General features: G+C 51.4%; 1 protein-coding gene across 3 annotated transcripts in view; it reads left to right on the top strand.

The window, feature by feature from the left end:
* Window positions 1-7,004: 7,004 nt before the first annotated feature.
* LOC129699105 (ras-related protein M-Ras) overlaps window positions 7,005-8,735 on the top strand; it is a 55,699-nt gene continuing 53,968 nt past the window's right edge. Inside the window, exon 1 of one of the 3 annotated variants that reach the window (XM_055638762.1) lies at window positions 7,005-7,280. The gene's annotated coding sequence lies outside the window, so the exon portion shown is untranslated. Of the gene's footprint in view, window positions 7,281-8,470; window positions 8,633-8,735 lie in introns of those variants that run through there. The other 2 variants (XM_055638764.1, XM_055638763.1) reach the window with 2 other exon arrangements.

The raw sequence follows: 8,735 nt of genomic DNA, 5'->3' as shown, positions 1-8,735 counted from the left end.
CGACATTAACTGCCTATTAATAGAAGACCATTCTGTTGGCTGTAATGTAACAAATTGCCATGTGGTGCGTGCCGTATAAGGGAGAATACTTTAAACGTTTGACGTTACAAACCAACTGATTTCACACGACAATATCTGTTGGTTCTGAATTATGTCAGTGTGGGAGGTTACACTGTGAGGAACAATGATTTATTATTCTCGACCCTTTTTTCAAATTGCATCTATAATCTTCACTTACCTCAACTCCACTCCCACCCTGCACCTCCAATCTCCTCCATTCCTTCTTCCGAGATACCTGTCCTCCATCAATTCTGCTCTCTTCCCTAGCGAAGAACTGAAGACAGACACAAAAAGCTGGAGTAACTCAGTGGGTCAGGCAGCATCTCTGGAGGAAAGGAATAGGTGACGTTTTGGGTCGAGTCTCAAAGGACAGAAGAAGGGTCCCGACCTGAAATATTGCCTATCCAATTCCCTCCAAAGATGTTGCCTGACCTGTTGAGTTCCTCCAGCACTTTGAGTTTTTCTCTTTCCTGTAAGGATGCAGTCTGAAGACCCAATCGTCACCCAGTCCTTTTTCCCCAGTGTTGCCGCCTGGCCCGCTGAGTTATTCCAGGTTTTTGCATCTGACTTCTGCTCTTTTGATCATTCCCGAGTCGAGTTGTTCCTCTATTGGACATTGGTCCTCCAGCATGCTGCTGCTGAGCTCAGAAATTCCCTTTGTAAACCATACCAACTATTTACTTATTTTCCCTCCTTTAAAGCACTCCTTAAAACCTACCCTGCGTCAGTACAGTGATGCAGCTGGCAGAGCCACTACCTCACAGTGCCAGGCCTGAATGCTGTCTGTGCGGAGTTCTCCTTGTGACCGTGTGGGTTTCCACTGTGTGTTCCGCTTTCCTCCCACATCCCAAAGACGTGCGGCTTTGTCGGTTAAATGGCCTCCGTAAATTGCCCCTAGTGTGTAGGGAGTGGATGAGAAAGTGGGATGACGTAGAACTAGTGTGAACGGGTGATCGGTGGTCAGCGTGGACTCTGTGGGCTGAAGGGCCTGTTCCCATGCTGTACCTCTAAACTAAGCTGAACTAAAACCTAGAAAGGAAGAAGGGTCTCGACCCGAAACGTCACCCATTCCTTCTCACCAGAGATGCTGCCTGTCCCGCTGAGTTACTCCAGCATTTTGTGTCTATCTTTTCTTAAAGCAAAACCTAGCTATATGACCAGGTGTTTACGAAAGAATTCCAGATGCTGGTAAAATCGAAGGTAGACACAAAATGCTGGAGAAACAGCGGGTGAGGCAGCATCTATGGAGAGAAGGAATTGGCGACGTTTCGGGTTGAGAACCTTCCCTAGACTCACCATATGACCAGGTCTTGGTCATATGGATAGGTTTTAGTTTACAAATAATTATGTCAGTATTCTATTGAGTTTGTAAAGACCAGCAGGGGACAGTATCATTTCAAGATGCTAAATAGGTTAAGAGGACTTGCTTAACCAATGAGCAACTATTTTCCGCTGTTTGGTTTCAAGAAGAATCTACAATGATCTTAGAATTTAAACCAAGTCATTCGGGAACAAGGAGCAAGTAATTCTGCAAATCCTTTACCTCAAAATCCGGTGGATGCTATGGCAACAAGAGATCAATGCACTTAAATAGATACAATTAAAGAAAACAAGGAAATAGAGGATCAGACCCAAGGGGCCAAATACTGTTCCAAAAGGACATAAGAAGAAAATTATTTCCTGAGCGGAAATTTCTTCATCAAAATTCTTCATCAAAGTGCGGCACGGTGGCGCAGCGGTAGAGTTACTGCCTTACAGCGCCAGAGACCCGGGTTTGAACCCGACTACGGGTGCTTGTATGTACGGAATTTGTGCATTCTCCCCATGACCTGCGTGATCTTCAGAATCATCCCACACTCCAAAGACGTACAGGTTTGTAGGTTAATTGGCTTGGTTATGAATGTGAAATTATTCCCAGTGTGTGCAGGATAGTGTTAATGTGCTGGGATCGCTGGTCGGTGCGCACTCGTTGGACCGAAGGGCCTGTTTCCGCGCCGTATCTCTAAACTAAATTAAACTAAACAAACCTGCCCATATCCATACGTTTAGGAACACATAAAGATTCAAAATCTATTCATTAATAAACAAGAGATGTTGGAAGCTCAGTCAGCATCTGTTGAAGACCCTTCAACTAAGGAGTTCTTCAAGCTAAAATCCTACTTTTGCGTCATGATGGCATAGAGGTAGAGTTGCTGCCTTCATCAGCAATAGAGTACAACTGTCCTTTCCTCTCCATAGGGTCGTCTACTTGTGGGTCTGCAGATGTCTGTAGAGGCTGATCCGCGATCCACACACCTTGGTGAAACGTGGGCAGTGGACACTGGCGGTGATTGGCAGTTGTCGAGTCCCCTTCTCTCTCTTGTTACGGTGCTGTCGCTTTGTCTCTGAGACACAGCATAGCTCCATTTCATGATGTAGCTCCTTCACCCACCACTCCACCTCCAGGTCCCTCAGATCAGCCGACTTGGGGCTGCTGAATATCCCGCGGTCTTGGCATAAGCTTAGGGGCAACCGCGCCTTTGCGGTTGCAGCACCTAGACTGTGCAACAGCATCCCCTTTCCCATCAGAACTGCCCTCTCCATCGACTTAAAGGTCAAGACTAAAAACTTATCTATACTCCCAATCCTTTCCTGACGTCCACTGAGCGAGGGCTACATGTATATATGTATGTACTTTGTTTGTTTATACTATTCTTATAACAAATGTAAAGCACTTTGGCCAACGAGAGTTGTATTTTAAATGTGCTATATAAATAAATGTGACTTGACTTGACTTGTGACTTCATGCACAGATTTCCTCCAGGAGCGCCTGTCCAGTGCAATGTGCTCCTAGTTGCTCGATGTGGTGGAATTACTTCAGACTGTTCTTGATGTTGTCCTTGAAGTGTTTCTTTGGCCTGTCGGAGGCTCGCCGATCTTCCTTCAATTGAGAGTACAGGATCTGTTTAGGGAGACGTGTGTTGGACACGGGGATGACATGGCCAGTCCATCGAAGTTGGTGCTGCATTATTGTGGTGGTGATGATGGCCATGTTGGCTTCCTCCAAAACACTGATGTTGGTGCGTTTGTCCTCCCAGCTGATCCTCAGAATCTTTCGTAAGGATCTTTGATGGTATTGTTCCAGGGCTCTCAGGTGCCTGCTGTAGGTGGTCCATGACTCGGCTCCATACAACAGGGTGGAGAGGACAACGTATATCTGTACACCAGCAGGTTTGCTTGAGCCTTTAGGACTCAATCTTCAAACTCTTTTCCTGAGTCTGGCGTAGGCAATGGTTGACCTCAGTGTCAGCTTTTGAGGAAAGAATGCTGCCACGGTTGGGGAAGTGGTCAACGTTTTCAAGAGTGGTGTCGTCCACTTTCATAGTGGGCTGGGTAGATGGCTGGTTGGGTGGAGGTTGATGTAGGACCTGGGTATTCTTGATATTTAAGGCTAGGCCCATGGCTCTGTATGCCTTGGCAAAGGCATTCAGGATGCCCTGGAGGTCTTCTGCAGAGTGTTGCAATGGCGCAGTCGTCCGCGTACTGAAGCTCCATGATGGCGGTGTTACTGACTTTGCTCTTGGCCTTCAACCTATTAATGGTTGAAGAGCCCACCGTCAGTTCTGTAGAGGATTGGGATCCCCTGTGGCAGCTCTTCACCAATGAAGTGAAGCATGGCAGCAATGAAGACGACAAGCAGGGTGGGCGCGATGATGCATCCCTGTTTGACACCCGTTTCCACAGTGCCGCAGAGCACCAGAGGCCAGGGTTCGATCCTGACTACGGGTGCTGTCTGCACAGAGATTACACGTTCTCCCTGGGTTTTCTCCGGGTGATCTGGTTTCCTCCCACACTCTAAAGACGTGCAGGTTCGTAGGTTAATTGTCTTCTGGAAAAGTGTGCAGGACAGAACTAGTGTACGTGTGCTTGCTAGTCGGCACGGACTCGGCGGGCCAAGGGCCTGTTTCCACACTGTTTCTCTAAACTCTAAAGATGCTGGCTGACCCATACAGTGTGTCCAGCATGTTCTGATTATGTTTAAGATTTACAGCATCAGCATTTTTTTGAGATGCAACCTTTTCTCTGATGCAGTACACACAGTGCCCGCCTAAAATATTCCTGGGTGGAGCACCTCTTGAATTGATGATATCTTTACCCACCAGTAGATATGGAAAGTTCAACTGCTCCTCCTCTCCTTGACCTCCTCCATTCATTTGTTTCCACCATTGTGATTAATAATGTAATCTAAACAAATAAGTTACAATTATCAGGATGCATCACAGCTTGGTTTGGGAACAGCTCCATCCAAGACCACAAGAAATTGCAGCAAATTGTGGACGCAGCCCAGACCATCACACAAACCAACCTCCCTTCTATTGACTTAATTTGTACCTCACGCTGCCTCGGTAAGGTCAGCATTATAATCAAGGACGGGTCGCATCCTGGCCACTCCCTCTTCTCCCCTCTCCCATCGGGCAAAAGGTATAGAAGTGTGAAAACACACACCTCCAGATTCAGGGACAGTTTCTTCCCAGCTGTTATCAGGCAACTGAATCATCCTGTCTCAACTAGAGAGCAGTGCTGAACTACTATCTGTCACATTTCTGTCACATTTTCCCACAGCACAATAGTAAGTCATCAAGTGATATCACATGAGTTGGAAAGCTGATTGTAGTGTCCGCAAGAAATGTATGTTATTTCTTGTGATCCTCAGGCTATCCTTGATCAGACTTTGCTAGCTTTAAGGGCCTGTCCCACCAGCATGCGACTGTATGCGGCGAGCGCGACCAAACGTGGTCGCCTGAGCCATACGGCCTCGCGGGGCCGGTCCCACTTCGATCGCCGGAACCGTACGGAGTTGTGCGGGGCTGGTCCCGACATCGCGCGGGGCTCCGAAAAACTGACACTGTCCAAAAATTCCGCGTGGCTGGTCCCGACATCATACCCCCCGCAACCGCCTTGAGACCGTACGCAGCGCCTCGACCGGTGTACACACCGTCTCGACGCCGTACGCCTAGTGCATGGCATTGCGCGATTACCTCACCGCCCGGCGTGCCGTTGCGTGATGACGTAACCGCCCGACGCCGTGCGACGTCCAAATTCAGTCGGCCCGCCTCCTGCCCAGCTGATTGGTGAGTATGATGTCGGGACCAGCCCCGCACAACTCCAGACGGCTCCGCGGTTGGAAGTGGGACCGGCCCCGCGAGGCCGTACGCCTCAAGCCACCACGTTTGGTTGCGCTAATAAACGTTATGCCCTTATCATGCATCTGTACACTGTAAATGGCTCGATTGTAATCCTGTATTGTCTTTCCGCTGACTGGATAGCACGCAACAAAGACTTTTCACTGTACCTCAGTACACGTGACAATAAACTGAACTGAACTAAAAAAAAATAGTAAGATATAAAATAAAGGTATTATTAAGCTTTAAGATAGACCAAACAAATAGAGGCAGTCACCATGACCGAATCAAACCAAAAGGATCTTCCAGCTGGATTCAGAATGATTTAATTATGCGTTTGCCTTGTCGAAAGAGTGTGTAATCAATTTCTGGAATAACATACATTTCTTGCGGACACTACAATCAGCTTTCCAACTCATGTGATATCACTTGATGACTTCCTATTGTGCTGTGAGCAAATGTGACAGAAATAGAGATGTCTTTACCTAAAAATCACCACAAATTGCCGCATCATCTGCACCACTCATCATCACCCTCGCAATAGGGGTCACAGTTTAAGAATAAGGCCATTCGGGACTGAGATGAGGAAAAACTTTTTCCCCCAAAGAGTTGTGAATCTGGGGAATTCTCTGCCACAGAAGGCAGTGGAGGCCAATTCACTGGATGTTTTCAAGAGAGTTCGATTTAGCCCTTAGAGCTAAAGGAATCAAGGGACACGGGGAGAAAGCAGGAACTGGGTACTGATTTTAGATAATCAGCCCTGATCATATTAAATGGCGGTGCTGGTTCCAGGGGTCGAATGGCCTAATCCTGCAATTTTTTTTCAATGTTTATGTTTCTAATAACAATTTCAAGAAATTGCATATTTTTGGAATCAAAAATGTGAAGCTAACTTGCTGTGGAAAATAAAGTGTGTTGTTTCACAACCTAATGCGAAAGTTATGTTCCTACAATGCATTTTTTGGAGGCCCACAAAGGGAGACAATCGAAACTATGGAATATCATTCTTCCTGCTACCAAATCCTTCTTTCAGGAATAAAAATGTAGTAATGTACATTTCAATAATATCAATAATGTAGTACTGCTTTTGCTATCTACAAGTGGTAGATAGATCTGCTACCTCACAGCACCAGAGACCACGGTTCGATCCTAATCTAGGGTGCTGTCTGTCTGGAGTTTGCAATTTCTTCTTTTGAGCACGTGGGTTTCCTCAGGGAGCTCTGGTTTCCTCCCACATCCCAAAGTCCTGCTGGAGAGAGGGAGGGAGGGAGAGGAAGGGAGGGAAAGGGAGAGGGAAAGGGAGAGGAGCGAGGGAGAGAGAGGAAGGGAGGGAGGGGGAGAGGGGTAAGGGAGAGGAGCGAGGGAGGGGGAGGGAGAGGAAGGGAGGGGGGGGGAGAGGGAAGGGGAGAGGAGTAAGGGAGAGGAGCGAGGGAGGGGGAGGGGGAGGAGAGGAAGGGAGGGGGGGGAGAGGGTAGGGGAGAGGAGCGAGGGAGGGGGGGGGAGAGGGGAGACGAGAGAAGGAGGGAGGGAGAGAGAGAGAGGGAGGGAGAGAGGGAGGGAGAGAGGGGGAAGGAGAGAGGGAGGGAGAGAGGGAGGGGGGGGGGAGAGGAGAGTAGAGATAGACAGGTGAGTAGAGGGAAGGGGAGAGGATGGGAGGGGGAAGAGAGGGAGTGGGGAGGAGGGAGAAGGATGGAGGGGGAGGGGGATGGGAGAGGGGGAGGGGGAGGGGGGGAGGGAGAAGAAAGGAGGAGTGTAGAGAGAGAGGGGGAGGGAGAGAGAGAGAAAGAGAGAGAGAGAGAGAGAGTGTGAGTGCACATTTGGGTGAGAGCAGCGCATTGTGAATCAGATCACAGCAGCGTCCGTCCACACGCAGCTCTGACAGTGAAACCAGGAACTAGCGGCGGGCTGACGTCCGTGTGTGTGTGTGTGTGTGTCGGAGCCTCTTGTGTTTCGGGAGCCGGGGCGATGCCGCTGCTGCCGCCGCTTGGCTGAAACCCGAGGGAGGACGAGCAGAGGGAGAGGGAGAGGGTGAGAGCAGAGCGCCCACCGCCAGCTCTTGTGAGTCCAATGACCGCGGGAAAGACAAAGCCGCAGATCTGACGGTGTCTCCACCACCCAGACCCCGGGCTGGAGCAGCCCAGCCGCGGCGAGAAGGCGGCGCTGTCTGGCCGCAGTAACGCCGGGCAGGGGGGGGGGGAGAGAGAGGGGGAGAGAGAGGGAGAGGGAGAGGGGGAGAGGGAGAGAGGGGAGGGAGAGGGTGAGGGGAAGGAGGGGGAGAGGGGGAGAGGGAGAGAAGGGGGGAGAGGGAGAGGGAGAAGGGGATGGGGAGAAGGGGAGGAGGGAGGGGGGGGAGGGGAGAAGGGGAGGAGAGGGAGAGGAGAGGGAGAAGGGGGGGGAGAGGGAGAAGGGGAGGGAGAGGGAGAGGGGGGGGGAGAGGGGGAGAAGGGGGGGAGGAGAGGGTGAAGGGGGGGAGGGAGAAGGGGAGGGATAGAAGGAGGGGGGTGAGGAGAGAAGGGGGGTGAGGGAGAGAGGGGGAGGGAGGGGTGAAGGGGGGGAGGGAGAGAAGGGGAGGAGAGGGTGAGGGGGGGGAGGAGAGGAGAGAGAGAAGGGGGGGGGGAAGAGGGAGAAGGGGAGGGAGAGGTGAGAGGAGAGGGGGGGGGGAGGAGGAGAAGGGGGGGGAGAGAGTGGGGGAGAGAGAGAGGGAGAGGGGGAAAAGGGGAGGGAAAGAAGGAGAGGAGAGTAGGGGAGAGAGGGGGGGAGAAGGGGAAGGGGAGGAGAGAGAAGGAAGGGGGGAGAGAGGGGGAGAGAAATATAGAGACGAGAGGGGAGAGAGGGACGGGGGGGTGGGAGAAAGAAGGAGGGGAGAGAGAGAGAGGGGGGGGGAGAGAGAGAGAGAGAGAGAGGGAGAGAGGGAGAGGGAGAGGGAGGGGGAGCGAGGGGAGGAGAGTGAGAGGGAGGGAGAGGGAGAGAGAGAGGGAGGAAGAGAGGGAGATGGAGGGAGAGAAGGAGAGAGGGAGAGAGCAGAGAGAGAGGGAGAAAGAGAGAGGGGGGTGGGGGGAGAGAGAGAGGGAGTGGGAGAGAGAGAGAGGGAGAGGAGAGAGGAGGGGTGGGAGAGAGAGAAGGGGGTGGGGAGAGAGAGAGGGGGTGGGAGGAGAGAGAAGGGGTGGGAGAGAAGGGGGATGGAGAGGAGAGAGAACGGGGGGGAGGGGGAGTGCTGGCAGGGAAAGGCACTGGGTCGGTTTGCGTGCTATTTTTAAGCACCAACTGTTGGAATATAAAGCATGGATTAGAGAGTTCAGTCGGAGCAGGTTCTCTCTGGACTGACGGCGGCGGAGGAGGAGGTTTCCGGTGCATGGGAAAGAGGAAGGAGGGGTGTGTTTTGCTGTGTGGAAGGAGAGCGGAGGGTGAGGGTAAGAGGTAGGGAGGGTGAGAGGGAGGGAGGGAGAAGAAGGGACGCGGAGGGAGGGGGAGAGAGAGGGAGCCAGAGCCACAGATGGACAACACTTGTGGCCT

The sequence above is a fragment of the Leucoraja erinacea genome, chromosome 7, assembly GCF_028641065.1.
Source record: "Leucoraja erinacea ecotype New England chromosome 7, Leri_hhj_1, whole genome shotgun sequence".
NCBI classification, from domain to species: domain Eukaryota; kingdom Metazoa; phylum Chordata; class Chondrichthyes; order Rajiformes; family Rajidae; genus Leucoraja; species Leucoraja erinaceus.
The sequence above is the reverse complement of the archived record's forward strand: the minus strand, read 5'-3'. Positions and strand labels throughout refer to the sequence as shown.